Source organism: Geotrypetes seraphini, chromosome 11 (genome assembly GCF_902459505.1).
Source record: "Geotrypetes seraphini chromosome 11, aGeoSer1.1, whole genome shotgun sequence".
Taxonomy (NCBI): Eukaryota; Metazoa; Chordata; class Amphibia; order Gymnophiona; family Dermophiidae; genus Geotrypetes; species Geotrypetes seraphini.
The window spans coordinates 74,714,269-74,733,669 of record NC_047094.1 but is presented as its reverse complement, the minus strand read 5'-3'; the positions used below and the strand labels follow the sequence as shown (position 1 = coordinate 74,733,669).

The following is a 19,401-nucleotide window of genomic DNA, read 5'->3' as shown; positions in this document are numbered from 1 at the left end:
GTGGTGACAGAGAAAAGAAGATGCCGAAACTCTGCAAACAGTTCTGTACTGCAGGGCAGGTAGGAGAATGGGAAGCTAGGAAGGGCTGAAGTCTGTAGTATTTACATACATGGTTAGCATAATATGTAAGCAGCGACAGCTTTCCTCCCCCCTACCCCCTCCCCATTCCAAATATCAGCACTGATCCTGCATGGAGCCAATATGTCATCGGGGAAACCAGCTTACTCCATTTGCATTACTTTGCGACCTGTTCTAGTCAGTAAACAGCAAATAAAATGCTTTCCCTCCCAAATCATGTTGGGCCTGTCTCTTGCTCTTTTTTTCTGGTCTGTTTTCCTCTAGGTTCTTGTTCAGGTTCTCCTTTCCATTTTACTTCTCCCTCATCCTCTTTTCACCTCTTCCTCCCCTACATCTTTTTCTCCCTTTGATTTTCCTTTTTCCTTTCTTTTCACCCTTTGGATCTCTCTTTTTCAACCCCACCTCTTCACTCCACTGAGAACTAGTTCTTCTTCTCCCCCTGTCTCTTGCTGCTCCTTTCCTCCACTGACCCCCCCCACCAACACATACCTTTCTCTCCATTGCCCCTTCAGACCTCCATCTTCCCCCTCATTGGCAAGCTAGAATTAAAGCACAGGCAAGCTTAGTATGTCCCTGGAGCCCACAGTCCTGCCATCCCTTTCATCTGAAAATGCTAAACTTCTGATAGATTTGTGACTGGGGTAGGTGTACCAAGCAGACGTTTTACTTAATTCAGGAAAGCCAGTAATTTGCGAACAGTCTGTATCCCTAACAGTAGACATGTTATACTGCCCCCCCTTGGTGGTTCCAGTTCCTCCCCAAGACACCTTGAATCTTTCATCATCTTGCTTGCCTGCATTTATTCCCTTCTTTGCCCCTACCCTCAGTTCAACTCTCCAAAGCAGCTGGGGAAGCTGCAGGGTCTGATCATGGATAAAGTGGTGGATTGTGAACAAGCACAAAGACTAAATTCAGATATAATCTTCATGTCCACCAGGAGGCCATACCACAAATTCACCACCCTTTTCAATGAAAAAAAACATTTCCTTAGAATACTCCCGAGCCTATTCCCTTTCACCTTTATCCTATATCCCCCTCATTCTAGAGTTTCCTTTCAACTGAAAGAGACTCACCTTCTGTACTTTTATGCAACATAGGTATTTAAACATCTCATCTATTTCCCCTCTTCGGCCTTTCTTCCAGACTATTTATACTGAGATATTTAAGTCTGTCCCCATATGCTTCATGAAAAAGACCACTGACCATTTTAGTAGCCACCCTCTAGACCAGGGGTGTCAAAGTCCATCCTCGAGGGCCACAATCCAGTTGGGTTTTCAGGATTTCCCCAATGAATATGCATGAGATCTATTTGCAAGCACTGCTTTCATCCTATGCTAATAGATCTCATGCATATTCATTGGGGAAATCCTGAAATCCCATCTGGATTGAAGGTGCAGGCTTCCTTCTGTTAATTTCTTTTACTATCTTTAGCTCACTTTCAGCTCCCGATAAGTAGAAATAAATAAGGACTGCCTTAGGGGTGCCAGCACTGCCACTATAGCAGCTGTGGTAGTAGCTGAAAGATTAAAGCTCTTGTGAGAAGAACCCCAACTGGATGTTATTTGACAGGGACTGTCCCCCTGCCATCATATTGCATGTCAACAAAACACCTCCCCCTCCACCATCAACATCTCTCACACAGCCTCTCTCTCCATTTCCTGTAGTCTTCTTGCACCCTCTTCATCCCTCCCCCCCCCCCAACCAGTTCTCTTGTACTCATCTTCCTTTACATCTCTGATCTCAGGCATCCTTGGTTTTCTTTTATTTATCAACTGCAAACCTTTAGGAGTACATTAAGTATGTCTCATAGATGTTTATATGCATCCAACTTTCTTAAACACAAGATTCTTCCATTTAAACAAAGTAAATCTATATATATGTTATATTACATTGGTGTCTTCTATCCCGCAAATACCTTTCAGTTCTAGGCGGTTTACAAAAAGAATTGGCATGGGCATTCCCAGGGAGATTACAAGGTTGATAGATAGAATATGCATTGGGATCTGGGGAAGAGTCGATAAGGTTTAGTTAAATCATTTGACATATTAAGCAAAGGTTATCCTCGGGACCATCACAGCACCCTCAAGGTCCCAGGCCAATGTAAATTCACTTATCTTGATATAATGGCAGCTAAGATTGTAATGGATATCCTTCACTGTCTCTTGAAATGTCCAGAAAGACCCTAATCTTAAATCCATAAAAAGTCTCTTTCAGAAATACATTCTCAGGAGCCTCTGTTTGTCCGAGACCAAAGCCACAACTTCCAGCAATGCTTTCTTACATCTCTTTGCACTGCCTCTGCTCTCTTCTTCCAGGTTTACTGCACCCCATAGCCCCCCAGCTCTTTGGTACCCTCTTTTTCCTAAATTCTTTGACATCTTCCACCCCCTCACAAAAATGGTTTTCCATTGCCTCTTTCCACCTCACCTCTGCATGCACAAAATAGTTCTCATTTACTATTTTTTTTACCTTTTCGCTCCAGCATTCACCCTCACCACTTTCTTGTCAATCACACTCTGTGTTGTGCCATTTCTACTTTACTATTACCCAGTTTCTATCAATCCTATTGCTGCTGCTTAGGAATCTGCAGACCATAAAGTTTGATGTCAGTCCATCCTATGAGAGTACAGGAACCCAATATAGCTTAAACTATGAGATACCCTGCCCAGATTAGAGTATTGCTTGCTGCTACGGCAAAGTACAGAAGCCCCATAAAGTGTGAGGTCGGGGGTAGTTAACCTGATTCACCATACCCTACGTTTAGCCCTGTGTCTAACTGCATATTCATTGTGGGAATGTGAGAAAGCAAACTGGCTGGGGATAGCTGATGTTGTGTTTGGGGAATACTTTCCCTTTTAATATCAGTAAGCTCATTGATGAAGTGATCTGGTCTAGAAAGATGCTGTCCTCCAGAAGTTATGTTGTTCTTCTCTGTGATGTGTCTGTCAAGGTCGATTCTTGTCTTTGACTCTTTTCCCTAGAAAAGAGAGAGGTATGTGCTGAGGCAGCGTCTATTTTGCTAATCTCCCTTTAAAAGCATTTGTGCTCAGACAAAAACAGGAAAAACATGCATACACATGGAGGCTAAACTGTCATAAGTTTGAATCTTACGATTAGAAATGCTAGACACTGGAGGCTTCGCCTGAATCTGTCACAATTGATCACATGCATATGTGGGCGGTCATCGGGCAGGAGGGGCTGGGCACCCTCCTGCCGCAATCGTTGGGAGGTGGGGGGGTCTTTCATCAGGAGGAATTGGGCATCCCTTCTGTCTTGTTCATTTAGAGGGGGGGGGAGACTGGCGGCCGCATCTACTTACAATGGAGGCCAGCATTTAGCTGGCCTTCATTGTAAGCGTCTCCCACTTTACTAGGGAGACTTGTAAGGCTGCCTAGGTTTGCCTAAGGCTACCGCCTAGCCTTAGACAAGCTTAGGCAGGCTTGTGGCCTTTCTAGGCTCCTGGAGGCGCCTTCAATATAGGCAGCCTGCCTGGGGAGCATTTTTTTCAAAAACGTGCATCCCGATTGGCTGATTAGACAGCTGTAGGACGCCTACAGCTGCCTACAATCAGGATGCAGTTTCACAAAATCCAGGCCCTAAAGTTTATTCAGCCAATCATAATCTTTGCCTAATTTTCATGCAAATGTATAGTCAAATATTTTGAGAAGTATATGTTTTTCCAAACTTCCAGTTAGTCATCTTTATTAATAGTAAGAGAGTTTTAGAAGCTTCGAGTATAGATTCGGTTTAAATTTGGGGTCTGTTGTAAATCTAAATTCTCCTGAAATACAGTGCTTTTTTGGATCCCTTTTACAAAGCTGTGTTAGCAATTTTTCTTCGGCAAATGCATTGAAGCCCATAGGAATTGAAAGGGCTTGAGTGCATTTGCCATAGGGGAATCATTACCATGGCTTTGTAAAAAGAGCCCTAAGTTAGTTAATCGATGACATACTTATTTCTTCTTAATTTTCTGTCCTTGTGGTCTTGATATCTGCTATTGAAGTATTTCTTTTTCTTTATTTGTATAATTTCAGTCATGATTTAATCTTATATTGTAATACCTGTAAATTGCATAAATATAAAATAATAATGAAATTTTAAAAAATTTGTCTACCTCTGACTGCGTTGGCATCTGTGGCAGGTATTTATGCCTGTTCATCACTGTACAATGTTGATCTTTTCACCAAGTTTCTCTCTCAATTTTTCCCAGCATATCTACTGCTCTTGTTCATCAGCCAAGTTCAAATTAACCTTGAATGCATCCCTTGGGTAGTGGACCATCCTTCAAGAAAGGCCAACACAATCTCTTTGTTAAAATTCCAAGGATATCTGTCCTAGTCCATCACTTCTAGCATCCTCTAGGCAACCTAGAAAAGGGAAAATGGACATTAAATTCAGACAGCAAAAATACAATAGGAGTATATGTCCTAATATAAACATTGCTGAATTTCTAATTAACCACACAAAGGACTATTAAATGCCAGATTCAGCTTTCTTCTAAATGTTTAGATTGTTAATTTAAGCTGGGCATTACAGCGTGTCTATATGAAGGCTGAAAAGCACTGATGCTACATTTTTATTATATTTTGACAAATGCTGAATGAGACACAATATGTGAAAAAGACTTCTCATTTAAGTGAAGTGCTTCCATGGCCCTTTTCAGGTTCTATTAGTTTACATTCTGTTTTGAGTTTACTTTATAAGCATGTTTGCAGATGAAGTGTTATAATGGATCCCACGACCTGTCTGCACAGATCCCATAGCCTTTTTTGAAGTGCTGTCAAGGTCCATCAGATGACACTCTCTCATAAATAAACTCAGTCATGATCCATGTCTTATGTTCCCACTGTTCCAATGGAATAGGCCTCTTCTTATAGTGGAATTTCCCAGGGCTCCAGTGGAAGAAGACTTTGTGTAGCAAAGCAAGATTTGTTTCCTCGAACTGGTAACTTTCCACCGACATCTCCAGCACTTTTGAGCAACAGTTCATCTTGATATTGTGTACTGTAGGAAACAGATAACACTCAGGGAATCTTCCTTCTTGACAAACCTGCTCTGAAAATTAGAAAGTGTAAGAATCTCAAAAGGTATTAAAATAAATTTTGTTTCAGCAGTTTTGTATGAGCGAGCATAAAATATTGGCACCTAACCATCATAATGCCTGAAAAACTCATACAAAGTAGCATTCTTGGGAAATTTTTACATTAGTGCAATAAATAAAGGTATTGCACTACCTGCAAAGAAATGAATAACAGCAAAATTTAGAACATAAGACATATCAGTCAAGATAGATTTAAGGCCAGGCCATTATCACAAAATGAGAAACAAAAAAGCTTTATTAAACCAAACCCATAGAACAAAATATGAATAGTGACATATATTCATACCCATTAGTTTCATTTCTTTGAGTCCTATTAGAACAATCCACACCAGTGGGTTATGTCTAACGTAACCATGTATTTTTTCCTCAAAATGGGACAGGACCCCCAGATCCATTCTCTGCCTCCCCAGATCCTCCGGATCCCATTAAATATAGTGTAAAATATAGACAGCAGATATAAATTCTCAAAAGTGACACATTTTGATCACGAAATTTAAAATAAAATCATTTTTCCTATCTTTAGCTGGTGAATGTGGTCTCACTACAGTACGGTCAAAACCTGTTTCTTTGTCTGCAAAAAATGTTTGTAACTGTAAGTTTCTCAAAAACTTTTCAAAGTCAACTAAAAATTGAAACAAATAAAAATGTGAAGAAAGAACGAAGGAAAGACCTCTAGAAAGAAGAGCAACTTCTTCTGCAGTGAGGGTTTTATTAGAAATGTTAATTACCACTGATTTTGTTTCGTTTGGGACCTCGTATTTGTTAATAGATTTAAATGTTAAATCACATTTTCATTTATTTCTTTTGTTTTACAGTTGTTCAAAAAGTCCCCCGATGAAGCCAAGATTTTTGGCAAAACGGGTCCCATCGGGCTCTTATCTACCTTTGAGATAAGTGCATTTTTTGCTGATTATAATTTTGAGTGTATAAATATCACTGATCATTTAAAAAATTTTGGAATCAGCCACAAGAGGTTTTTATAGACCGATGATAGAGAACCTGTCCTGCTATTAACCACAGTGAGAATTTCATATTCTATGTGGTGCAGGCTTCTGAGGTCTTTTTCCTCTTGTTTATCACATTTCTCAGTTGTGAGTAGAACCTGTTTATCAGTTTGTTTTCAACAGAAAAATAAAATTGACATCTAACAAAGGTATGAAAATTACTGGCTGGTCCGGGGGTTCTTGTATTATGAAAAGCACATCTTGGTTGCAAGTTTCTGGCTGTGGCTCATGTTACAAATTTTAAAAACACAATATTCACATAAACTATAGCAATACTAGTATTTTAGCCTGTTACATTAACAGGTGCTAGAATATATGTCTGTGTGACTTTATTTCTGTCTCTCTCTCCCTCCCACTGTCTGTCTCTCTCCCTGGCCCCCTTTGTCTGTCTGTCTTTCTGTGTCTTTCCCTGCCCCTGTGTCTTTCTTCTTTTCTTTCTATCTATCTGTCTCTCTCCCTGCCTCCTAAGCAGCAGCATTTCTCTCCCACTACTTCACCTGTGCAGCAGCCACAGCTGATTTCCCTCCCCCCACACCACTTCCCTGTGCAGCAGCAGCATTTCCCCTACCCCCCTTTCCCTTCCTGCGGTCTGGCCGGCTCCCTTAGTCCCTTCCCCCCCTTCCCTTCTTGCGGTCCCGACAAACCTTCCGATTCCAGCAGCGTCTGCAGCACTCAAATCAGGGCAGTAGAAGGCCCTGAAGCAGCGTGTGTAAAGTGCTGCAGACGTTGCTTGAATCTGAAGATTTTCAGGACCCGCAGCCCTTGCTGTACCCGAAGCGAGCTCTGGGGGTTTTTATCCTTCAGACGGCAAGAGCCGCGGAGGCCGACAGGCTGCACACTCCTACCTGACGGTCCCTACAGCGCACAGAAAACGGGAGCACGCAGGTGGAAGTGCGCATGCGCGTATGAGTGATTACAATATTCTCTCTATCCCTTCCTCTCTATCTTAATTTCCCTTCTTATCCTTCAGTTCAGTCTCTTTTTTTTCTCTCTCTCTCTTATCCTCTGTATCGTCCCCCCCCCCCCGACCTTTCTTTCTGGCTCACTGGCTTCTCCATCAGCTAGAGGGAGCAGTTTCCTCAGCAGTTGAGTTACTTGCCAGATCAGGCGCTTCTCTTTCCTCTTCTAGCCCTGTCCTCAGCCCAACCTTTCCCAGCACAGCCCCGAAACAGAGAGGCAGGGACACGGTCGCTGGAGACACTGTGGCTCGCTGCCACTTTCCTTCGCGTTATCTTCCGCCGCGGCCTGCAGCCACCGACAGCCACGCCGGCCAACATCCGCCTCGGGGAGTTCTCGCGCATGCGCACTCCTACCTGCGGTGCCCTACAGCGCACGGAAAACAGGAGTACGCAGGTGGGAGTGCGCATGCGCGCTTAGGGCTTTATTATATTAGATAGCGATGAGAAAAAAATCTCAAAAGCACACGTCTTGAGAATGTGCATTAGAGGCATGTATTAAAGGTGTGTCTTATATGAGAAGATGATTGCACCTCCCCTTCCTTCTCCTCCATCCAGTAGCACTGGCACACCTACGATTGACATGAAGATGTAGCATTGCTGGTAGTTCTCTGCCTCTCCTATCCACCCATGTCTCTTTCTGAGGAATATTCTGCATATGTTGATTGCTACCACCGGCGACTAGTGCTGCCCGATTCAGGAAAAAAATTTTTGATTCGATTCGATTTTCCCATCCAATTGGGTGTTTTTTTCAAACATCCTGGTGGGTTTATTTTATAGCCTCTTCACCCCCTTTGCCTTCTCCTAACCACACTGGCGCTGTGGTGTAAACAAAATAAACAAACAAAAAAGACCTTTCCTCTCTTTCTTAAATCCTAGTTCACATTTGCAGTCTAACACCAGCTCTGGCAGGATATACGTTTCAAATCTGACATAGTATAATCACAAAAGGGAAAATAAAATTAGTTTTTCTACCTTTTGTTGTCTGGTCATTCAAATCTTGTTGGTCCCAGGCTCTGGTTGTCTTCTGATAACTTGCTTGCCAGAGTCTCCTTCTTTCTCTGTTCTAACCATCCATTTGCCATCTCTGTCCTCCCCTTCCTTTTCCCTTCCCTCCTCCAGAGGTCTGGCATCTTTCTTTTTTTTCGTCTCCATCCACAGATCCACCTTTTCTTAACTACCCTTTCATCCAGCATCTCTCCCTCCTTCCCCACCACCCCAGGGTCCACCATCTCTCCCTTTCTTTTCCCAACTACCCTCCTATCCAGTATCTCTATCCCCCTCCACACCATCCCTTGTGTCCAACTTCTCTCCCTTTCTGTTCCTTCCCTCCCTAAATCCCATTGTCCATCATGTCTCTTCCTCTCCTCTATTTTCAGACCCATTATTTCTTCCCCCCCCAAAGTCCAGCATATGCACGTCTCTTTGAACCCCCCTTCCCTCCCTCCTTCCGTATACTTCTACATCAGGGACCCCCTCCCCTGGTCTGTCCCCCCCTTGAAGGCCTGCACCTCTCCGTGAAGGCCTGTCCCCCCTCGAAGGCCTACATCCCCCCCGAAGACCTGCCTGCCTGTCCCCCCTGAAGGCCTGTCCCCCCCCAAAGGCCTGCTTGCCTGTCTGTCCCCCCCCTTGAAGGCCTGCATCCCCCCAAAGGCCTGCCTGTCCCCCCTGAAGGCCTGCATCCCCCCCTGAAGGCCTGCCTGTGTCCCCCCTCCCAAGGCCTGCCTGCCTGCCCCCCCCCTTTGAAGGCCTGCCTGCCTATCTCCTCTGAAGGCCTGTACCCCCTCCCCCGAAGACTACACCTCCCCTCCGGAAGGCCTGCTGTTCCCCCTGGCCTCCAGAATCAATCTCCCTAACTTCAGCAGCCTGACGTCAGAAAAGGGGCGGGACCATGGCAGAGAGAAGACACTCTGAAGCAGTTCAGCAGCTTGCAAAGATCGCTAGCGCCAGCGATCTTATTGCAGGCTGCTGAAGTTAGGGAGATTGATTCTGGAGGCCAGGGGGAAGACGGAGAGCACAGCAGCGGGTAAGCCACTTCCCGACTGACCCTCCTCACTCGCCCTCTAAAGCAGGAGCGGCAGGCCAGCAAAAGGCAGCGCTGCCGCTCCTGCTTTAGAGGGCAAGTGGGGAGGGTCTGTCAATGAATCGGGAGGCCGATTTTTTGGCAGGGTAAATCAATTCAAATCAATTCACCCGAAATGAATCAGTGAATCAATTCGAATTGTGAATCGGGCAGCACTACCGGTGACTGATCTCGTGTAAATTTAGCAAGCCTCATTTGCATGAACAGTTCTTCAGAATGACTTGTCTTTTTTGAATAGTTAGATTTACAGCCACTACAACGACCCATCTGATTTTACCGGTGATAATAGAGAAAGTGGGCTTCTCTCCTACTGAACTTCAATTTAAGTTGGTTTTTTTATTATTATTTTAATTTGCAGGGGGGGGGGGTCCTGATCCATCAAACCTTATTTTCCTGTCAGTGCCTGAGCCAATCAATGCTCAGGCACTGATTAGACCTGTCAGTAAATTTTGGCTGCAAATATGGCACGAGATTAGAGAATCACTCGGACTGATCATTTTAATATTAATGACCTCGTTGTATTATATTTGAATGGCAGAATCGAAAACTGCTAGAAAACTCGGAAAAAGCCTCGGGAAGTCGTTTTGATAATCCACCGCTAAAATATATGCACGCTAAACTGGTTTAGCGAGCATGTTAAAGGCAGATTTTAGTTTTGAGAATCTGCCTCCTCCTTGATGGAGATTGCCCCCACTTTGTTGGTTGGACTGAGAACTTTTTCAGCGGCCCCTCAAAGTAGACGCTTCAAAGGCTTGTGAGGCCTATGGTGACGATTGCCCTTTCGATAACGAGGGCAAAACAGGGCTAATGTATCAAAGACAAAGCAGAAACAGCAAACACTTAAGAACTCACACGTGAAGTGACGACCCCCTCACTTGTATCTCTTCCTCGTTAACAACCCCTCCTTCCGTCTTACCTTCTTAGCTCTTCGTTTGCATTAGCAATTCAGTAGGCTACATGCGACCAGCACGGACGCTTTCCTTCTCCGTCATTCCGCTCTCCCGTGACGCAACATGCGTCGCTCTCGAGTGACTTCCTGTTTCTAGCCGAGGGACGCACGTTGCGTCTGAGGGAGGGGGACGCTGGAGCCGGACCCGTCCTAGCTGATCTTAAAGACACATTTGAATGTAAGCGGCTGGGTTGGGGAGTTGGAGAATGAGGGAGACATGCCGGACTGCGGGTGGGGAGAGTAAAAGAGAGAACTTAGACAGCAGGGAATGTCCCCGAATACGCGTGACTTGGTATCTCTGGTTTCACTGACTGCCATAGATGCGGCAGAGTAGTTGCGTGGTTCTGGGAAAGTAGGTCTGGGGAGGGCAGGTGACTGCATTGCACCAACTCGGCACTACAATTCCCAGCAAGCTGTGGGCAGACTCTAGAGCTGCTTGAGTTTCCAGGTCAGGGAAAGAACCCGGGCCTGTTTGTACGAAGGAACGAGAAGAGCGAAAGGGAAGGTGGGTCTCTATATTATGATTTAAAAAATTAGTGGAGGGAAAGACTAACTTAGTCTGGTTTAATAGGGAGGTTGAAGCAGTGCTCGAGCCTAGGATTATTAGGACTTTCGTGTTACGAAGGACAGGTTAATCCGCTCCTGGTTGGTTTTTTTTTATTTGCCATCTTGCATGCGTGGCATAGTAGCGTAAAGTTTTCAATTGAAAATCTGAACTACAAGACCCCGAATGCCGTGTGGGGAAACCAGGACTGGATCAACTTGTCCTGTATGCTATAGAAAGTCTGTTAACCTCCAGTAGTGCCTGTGATGCGTATGTGCTCTAGCCCAGAGAATGTGTAGAAGAGTGGAAGTGGGAACAAGATCTGATTCCTTTCTCCTTCCGTGGGAGTGTCTCTGCGACAGAACCTAGAGAAAGGAAAGACAAAAATCCCTCCCATAAAAGATAGAGTTTTAGAGCTAGGCTTCTCAAGTTTTCTGCCTCCCTGGTGGATATAGACAGAATTTGATCTGTGTTAGGTGGAGGGAGGCCGACTTGGACATGTTGGATGTGACTGAATGAAGTGACAGAAGCAAACTGAGTTAAAAGAAAAAAAAAAAGCAGCAAAGTTTTCTAGTTTGTCACAGGTACATAATCTTGCGTGGAAAGGCTTTGGTATTTAAACTCATTCATGACCATCACATAAACCTTCTATAAAATGCAAGTGTGAGCTGATGGTTCTTTGGCTTTCAGGAGCTATTTATTGTTTGACTTTGACCTGCTGTTCTTTGTTGCTCTTAAGAAACTGCTGCCCTGGTGACCATCTAGTCTTGCTTAATGATTGGGCCAGCCCTGAGTGTCCCTGACTATAGAATGAATACTTGTTTTCCCTTAAAAAAAACAACCCCAAAACACATCCGCCTAAAGCCCCTGCTCTGACAAATTTAGAAGCAAATTTCATTAAAGGGATGTGAGTAGAGGCCGGGAAGCAATGTGGCTGGCGGGCAATTTATGTACACCTTACCAACAAGTATCTCACTAGTCCCCTGAGGAAGGCTTATGCCGAAACTGGGATTCTAGTTGGTACCGCAACAGATAAGAGTGTTTCTTTTTGTTGAACTAATAAATGTGGCTTCATCGGTTGCTTTAAGACATCTCACTTGCCTCTTTTGTTGTGTTTTGTTGCTGATTTTATCGAGACTGGTTTTGTGCTTTTCTCCTGGTGCTTATATAATTTAACTAGGCTAGGCCATTCTCAGTTTATAACAGGAAGTATTCATAAAGCCTCTTTCTGAAAAAAAAAAAAAAATATGAAGAGATTAGATATTTATGCAACCCAAGCTCTATATGTGAATTGAGGGTGAGCACTGGGCAGGGCATTTTCAAAGCTGTATGAGTGGGAGAATAGTAAGTTTGAAAAATTATCCACCTTCCTTTTGGCTCTAATCACAATCTGGCTAAAAATATGTATACTGTGGAAACCTGAGTATGAAGAGGTGTTTTGCTGGTACATTTTGGGTTAGAATGATAAAGCACAAAGATTGCATTTCCAAATCCATTCAGGTTTTTTTCCCCCATAAAAATGCCAACTGCAGACACATGCAAAATTCACAACCCCTTTCTACTTTTTCAATGTGTGTACATACTTTCCCGTTACATAGAATTTTGTCCCCGTAAGGTGTAGAAAGAAACGTGGGGATGGTCTTTATTTACTGCACTTTGTGATACAGTGAAATAGAAATGATATAAACAAACTATATGTCAGTAGATAAAGACACACAGTCTATCCAGTCTGCCCAAAAAGGTGGCCAGAGCGGTGCCTGCCACTCAATGCAGACCCATTCATCCATGCTTAAATGTGGGTTGTTAAGTGTCCATCTTGCCAACTATATCCAAGTTTATTAAAATTTGATGTACTGCTTATAGCTGTCTAAATGGTGTACAAGGTTACAGTAAAAAAGTTTAAAATTGGGGGGATAAAACCAGAGACATAAGACGTGACATGAACGAGTGAAAGGTGGGTGGAACTACATTTGTAAATAGAAAAGATACATAAAAGGAGGGTACATTAGGGTAGCTAGACATGATAAAGGCTTGGTTATAATCACATATCATCCCCAAGTATTGCTGACAGTATTCAACCTACCAGTCAAGATGTCTTCCCCCCCCCCCAAAGCTGCACAATAATCTCACTTGTAGCATGAGACAATAAAGTGAGCTACAGCAGTGTTCTTCAACCACCGGTCCATGGACCAGTGCCGGTCCACAGAAATTTCCTGCCGGTCCACAGGGCCAGCACGTGCATCAGGCCCAAAACAGTGTTCTTCAACCGCCGGTCCACAGTGCGATCGATGCGGCGTTATCTTCGAGCCAGCTCCCTCTTCCTAACTGATTCAATGCACAAAGCCACGGGCAGTGGCTCCTAAGGGCATCCTGCGCCTGAACCGGAAGCCTTCTCTCTGACATTGCAACATCAGGGGGAAACCTTCCAGATGAAGCACGGGACGTGCAAGGTGCAATTAGTACTATTATGGGGGCGGGGTCTGGGGTAGAGATGGGCGGGGTCTGGCCCACGACTTAGTCCAGTGTTCTTCAACCGCTAGTCCATGGACCGATGCCGGTCCACAGAATAATTATTTTATTTCTGCCGGTCCATAGGTGTAAAAAGGTTGAAAAACACTGATCTACACGAGATTGCCAAAGTTTCACCTGTTTTTGCTGTTTGCTAAACACACAGTCTGTAGAAGTCTGTCCGGCATTAGCCGCTGCCCACAAACAACAGCCATGTTGTGCTTTTAGTCATTTTCTTTTTAGGCGTCTCCTATGCATTTTTGAATTCACTCACAGTTTTTGACTCTACTTCATCTACTGGAAGGGCATTCCAGGTGTCCATTACCCTCTCTGTGAAAATATTTCCTGCCATTACTCCTAAATCTACCTCATGCAACCTCCATTCATGTCCTCTAGGTACTCTATGTCTCTGGAAGAGGTTTGTTTGTATATTAATACCTCTCAAATACTTAAATGTATCATATCTCATAAACTCTACCATTTTTATCTTCCTCTGAACCACTCAAGTCTTTTTATGTCCTTGAAGAGATACATCCTCCAAGTGGGGCCTCACCAATGATTTGTACAGGGACATCAGTACCTCTTTTATTCTGCTAGTTATCCTCTCTCTATGCAGCCACTGCCTTGTCAGGGGCTGATATTCAGCCCGCATAAGTCCTGCAGTCAGCACCGACCTTGGATACTCAATGCTGGGCCATTTCTGGCGACCAGCATTGAATATCTGGTTTCACTTTTGTTCATGGCAACTTAGTTGGTGAAGCCAATAGTCAGTGCTAACATGCTAAGTACTTAGCAGTCAAAGATAGGCCTGCTATCTGTGCAGCCTATTTTGACTGCTAAACCTAGCCAGTTTGGCACTGTATAGCCATGCCTAGCCAGCCACGTAGCATAATGTATCTGGTTAGTGGCTAGCTGCTAATCTGGATATTCAGCATGAGATATCCACTACTACTACTATTTCTTTTCTATAGCACTGCCTGGCATATGCAGCACTGTACATTAAACATGTAAGAGACAATCCTAGCTTAATAGAGCTTACAATCTAATCAAAACAGACAGGACAGAAAGGGGTTAGGGAATTTCTCACAGAAGGAGTGATAAAACAAACATTGGTATGAGTTAAAAGTAGTTGAATATCCACACTTAGGCACTGATATGCTGTTTAGCCAGCCAGAAGCCATTCTTGGCTGGCTGAATAGTTTTGAATATTGGGGGGTATCACCCCAAGGTTTCTACTGATTTGTGTGCATTGGTCTCTGACACCCTAGCACAGTGGTCTTCTCTAATTTTTATGTTGGAACCACTTGGCATTCAAATGAGCTAACGGAGAGCCACCAGTGTGTGTCCATCACTTCCAGCCTGCCTTCAAACTTTTTATTGGGGGTGGGTATTTCCAAATGCATTCTCTTCTTTTGAGAAATATCCTTCAAGCATGTAGCTCTTCCTCCCATTCACTTCTATCTTTCTGACCTAAGCTTGGATTGAGAAGCAGAGAGCATTGGGGAAAAAATCAGAATGACTGGGGGGTCACCCCTGAGGGCTCTAGGGGCAGCCATTGCACCCCCCCCCCCCCCCCGGGCCTTGCATTGAAGAAAACTATCCTAACACATATTGCTCTTTTGGAATTCTGCATCCCAAGTGCATCACTTTGGACTTCTGTGCATTAAATTTTAACTGCCAATTGAACATAAGAATAGCCTTTCTGGGTCAGACCAATGGTCCATCAAGCCCAGTAGCTCGTTCTCACGGTGGCCAATCCAGGTCACTAGTACCTGAGTAGCAATATTCCATGCTACCGATCCAGGGCAAAAAAAAAAAAATCAACAGTTCTTCTAATTTTTGTAGATCTCTCTCATGGTGTCCATTCCCTCTGGAGAATACATTCTGTTGCTAATCTTGGTGACATTTGCAAAAAGATACATTTTTTTCTTCTAACTTTATTTTAGAAATGTTCACAAATATGTTGAATAGAATCAGTCCCTATATCGATCCCTGCGGCACTCCACTACTGCCATTTCTGTCCTCTAGACACAATTTTAGCACCACTATCTGACAGCCAAAAAGTTCTCAATCCAATTCACCATTTTTGGCCTAATTCTATAAAAGGTACTAACTATTGCATGCAGCAACTTGGACACATGGCCAATATCTGTATACATGTAACTTAATGGAATAACAAGCCAATTGCCACCGATAATTGGGTGCTAATTATTGGCTAATTGTTAATTAGGTGCTTGGATTCATGCATAAATTTTATATGCGTTTCCAGAAAGGGAGTGTGGTCATGGGAGGGTCATGAGCAGATCAGGAGTGTTCCTGTAATTTATATGCATTGTTATAGAATAAGGGGGGGATCTGCACCTAATTTAAGCCCTTTTTTTACTAAGCCACGGTAGAGGTTTCTACCATGGCCCGGGGCACTAAATGCTCTGATGCTACTCCAATGCTCATAGGAATTCTATAAGTGTCGGAGAATTTAGCACTCCAGGCCATGGCAGAAACCTCTACCGTGGCTTAGTAAAAGGAGGGGGGTAGGGGTTAGGCATTAGAATTTACTCCAGGGTTTAGTTAGTATAAATGCTTGTGCCTAAAGTTAGGTGTGGATCTTGGCACCAAGTGCTATTCTGTAAATGGTGCCTAACATTTTTTATAGAATAGCACTTAGGCCCAGATTCTCAAAACTTTAACGCTTTAGCCTGCATGCATTTTAGCTGTGAATTATCAAAACGACTTATCTATGTCTTTACCGAGCTTTCTAGCAGTCTCCGACACTGTCATGCAAATGGGCTCTTCAACATTAAAATGAGCACTCTGGTGGATTCTTTAAAATCGCCAAGCTATTTTCTAAGAGTGACGTCGGCTTTTGGCATCAAAAATCAGCGACTAATCCAGGGATGCCAGTACAGTGACAGCACTGTTTAAAACCCTGGCAGCACTGTTTTAAACTCCTATGGGAGGGGTTTTAACTCCTATGGGAGGGGCCTTAAACAACCTGGGCCAATCACAGCCTCAGGCCCCTTCCCGGTGCATCCCAGGATGTACCGGGGAGGGGAAGGCCCATTTTGAAGAGGCGGGCAAGATGGCCAGAGGGAGTAGGCATCCCTTCAGTCAGCCATCTAATTCAAGGTACGAAGGAAAGGGGTCGGCAGAGTGTGTGTGTTGTGTGGCAGCGAGAGAGAATGGGCATCTCTCCCTCTGCTGGGGGTGGGGGTTCACTTGGAAGCAGGAGAGAGTGGGCATCCATCCCACTGCTGGGGTGGTGTTGGTTGGCAGTGGGAAAGTTTGAACAAGTTCTTCTCGTCGGTCTTTACAATAGAGGACACATCCAGTGTGCCAGAACCGGAAAAAATCTTCAGGGGAGTTCAAGAGGGGAAATTATCATGCATGGAGGTAAGCCTCGAAGACGTTCTTAGGCAGGTAGATAGATTAAGAACGGACAAAGCTCCGGGCCCAGACGGGATCCACCCGAGAATACTGAAAGAGCTCAGAGATGAAACAGCAGAGTTACTGCAGCATATTTGCAACCTGTCCTTGAGAACAGGGGTAATCCCGGAGGACTGGAAGATAGCGAATGTTACACCGATCTTCAAAAAAGGATCGAGAGGCGACCCGGGAAACTACAGACCGGTGAGCTTAACCTCCGTTCCGGGGAAGATGGTCGAATCAATGATCAGGGAAGGTATCAATGAGCATATAGAAAAAAATAATCTGATGAGATCGAGCCAGCATGGTTTCTGTAAAGGCCGATCATGCCAGACAAATCTACTGCATTTCTTTGAGGGGATAAGTAAACAATTGGACCAAGGTGACCCAGTAGACATTATATATCTAGATTTCCAAAAAGCCTTTGACAAGGTGCCCCATGAACGCTTACTGAGGAAACTGTGGAGTCACGGGGTGGAAGGGGACGTGTACAGATGGATCAAAAATTGGCTGGCGGACAGGAAACAGAGGGTAGGAGTAAAGGGGCACTACTCTGACTGGATAGGGGTCACAAGTGGTGTTCCGCAGGGGTCAGTGCTGGGACCATTGCTGTTCAATATATTTATTAATGATCTAGAAACGGGGACAAAGTGCGAAGTTATCAAGTTCGCGGATGACACAAAACTCTCCAGCAGGGCCAGAACTGTTGAGGAATGCAAAGAATTGCAAAGCGACCTGAACAAACTGAGTGAGTGGGCAAAAAAATGGCAGATGAGCTTCAATGTGGAGAAATGTAAGGACTTGCACGTGGGGAAGGGGAACTCCATGTACAGCTATACGATGGGAGGGAGGGTACTCGGGAAAGGCAGCCAAGAAAAAGATCTGGGGGTATTGGTAGATAACACAATGAAGCCGGCGGCACAATGTGCAGCGGCCTCAAAAAAAAGCGAACAGAATGTTGGGCATTATCAAAAAAGGTATCACTACCAGAACAAAAGAAGTTATCCTGCCACTGTATCGAGCAATGGTGCGCCCACATCTGGAATACTGCGTCCAATACTGGTCGCCATACCTCAAGAAGGACATGGCAATACTCGAAAGGGTCCAGAGGAGGGCAACGAGGATGATAAAGGGTATGGAGAACCTTTCATATGCCGAACGGTTAGACAGGCTGGGGCTCTTTACCCTGGAGAAGCGGAGACTGAGAGGGGACAAGATAGAAACTTATAAAATCATGAAAGGCATAGAGAAGGTGGAGAGGGACAGATTCTTTAGACTAGCAGGGACAACTAAAACAAGAGGTCATTCAGAAAAACTGAGAGGAGACAGATTCATAACGAATGCAAGGAGGTTCTTCTTCACTCAGAGGGTGGTGGACACCTGGAACGCGCTTCCCGGAGAGGTAATAAGACAGAGTACAATTCTGGGGTTCAAAAAGGGACTGGATGACTTCCTGGAAGCGAAGGGGATAACAGGGTACAGATAGAGGTTTACCGTACAGGACATTGAGCGAATAGGGTATGGATATTTTAGGTTAGGTAGGGAACACTTTCAGGTCATGGACCTGGGGGGCCGCCGCGGGGGCGGACTGCCGGGCGCGGTGGACCCCTGGTCTGACCCGGCGGAGGCAACGCTTATGTTCTTATGGGTTTTTTTTTCTGTTTTGCATTTTTACAGCGCATGTGCCCATCGCTTTCACCAGTGATGGGCACATGCAAATTTGGCGAGTCTTCATAAGAATATAAGAATTGCTGCTGTTGGGTCAGACCAGTGGTCCATCGTGCCCAGCAGTCTGCATTGGCCTTAGGTCAAAGACTAGTGTCCTATTTGAGTCTAGCCTTACTTGCGTATGTTCTCTTCCAGTAGGAACTTATCCAACATTGTCTTGAATCTCTGAAGAGCATTCCAGATTTCTACCATTCTCTGGGTGAAGAACTTCCTTATGTTTGTACGGAATCTTTTCCCTTCTAATTTTAGCGAGTGCCCTCCCGTTCTCTTCACCTTGGAGAGGGTGAACAGTCTCTTTTTCTTTACTAAGTCAATTCCCTTCAATATCTTGAATGTTTTGATCATGTCCCCTCTCAGTCTTCTCTTCTCAAGGGAGAAGAGGCCCAGTTTCTCTAGCCTCTCGTACGGCAACTCCTCCAGTCCCTTAACCATTTTTGTCGCTCTTCTCTTGACCCTTTCGAGTAGTACTATGTCTTTTTTCATGTACGGCGACCAGTGTTGGATGCAATATTACAGGTGGGGGCATACTATGGCCCGGTATAACGGCATGATAACCTTTTCAGATCTGTTTGTGATCCCCTTCTTAATCATTCTTAGCATTCTGTTTACCCTTTTCACCGCTGCTGTCGCGATACATTGCGCGGACAGTTTCATTGACTTGTCTACAAATACTCCCAAATCTCTTTCCTGGGGGCTCTCTCAGAGTATAGCTCCGGACATCCTGTATTCGTGCATATGATTTTTGTTATCAACATGCATCACCTTGCACTTATCCACGTTGAACCTCATTTGCCTACTCTACCACCTCATTTACATTATCGTTTTTTGGAGAATGACTCTCTTTTTTTATTTGCTACCAGAATGGCTGCAATAGCAGGACATCATCTTTTAATGCGTTTTTTTGAGAATGTAGGCCTTAGTGTGCTTTTTAGTCCATTTTGATTTTTGAGCGGCATTTATAGAATTCTGTCCTTTGTCTTTAGCCTGCTGAGTTTATTTATGAGCCTCCTATGAGTTACCCTGTCAA

The 19,401-nt window shown here is 44.4% G+C and overlaps 1 protein-coding gene and 1 long non-coding RNA gene across 12 annotated transcripts in view; one reads left to right on the top strand and one right to left on the bottom strand.

The window, feature by feature from the left end:
- Positions 1–1,818: 1,818 nt before the first annotated feature.
- On the bottom strand, positions 1,819–10,373 carry LOC117369397. 7 transcript variants are annotated; one of them, XR_004541131.1, is made up of 4 exons: positions 10,139–10,373; positions 4,775–5,133; positions 4,193–4,445; positions 1,819–3,055 (listed from the first exon to the last, which is right to left on the bottom strand). It is a non-coding gene; the product is annotated as an uncharacterized LOC117369397 (long non-coding RNA). The 7 variants fall into 7 exon arrangements; XR_004541133.1 differs by having other exon boundaries at positions 4,821–5,133; positions 10,075–10,329; XR_004541130.1 differs by having other exon boundaries at positions 4,821–5,128; positions 10,075–10,329.
- Positions 10,219–19,401, top strand: part of SMG9 (SMG9 nonsense mediated mRNA decay factor) — a 79,711-nt gene continuing 70,528 nt past the window's right edge. For 3 of the 5 annotated variants that reach the window (XR_004541128.1, XM_033963888.1, XM_033963886.1), the window contains exon 1: positions 10,510–10,676. The gene's annotated coding sequence lies outside the window, so the exon portion shown is untranslated. Of the gene's footprint in view, positions 10,350–10,509; positions 10,677–19,401 lie in introns of those variants that run through there. The other 2 variants (XM_033963887.1, XM_033963889.1) reach the window with 2 other exon arrangements.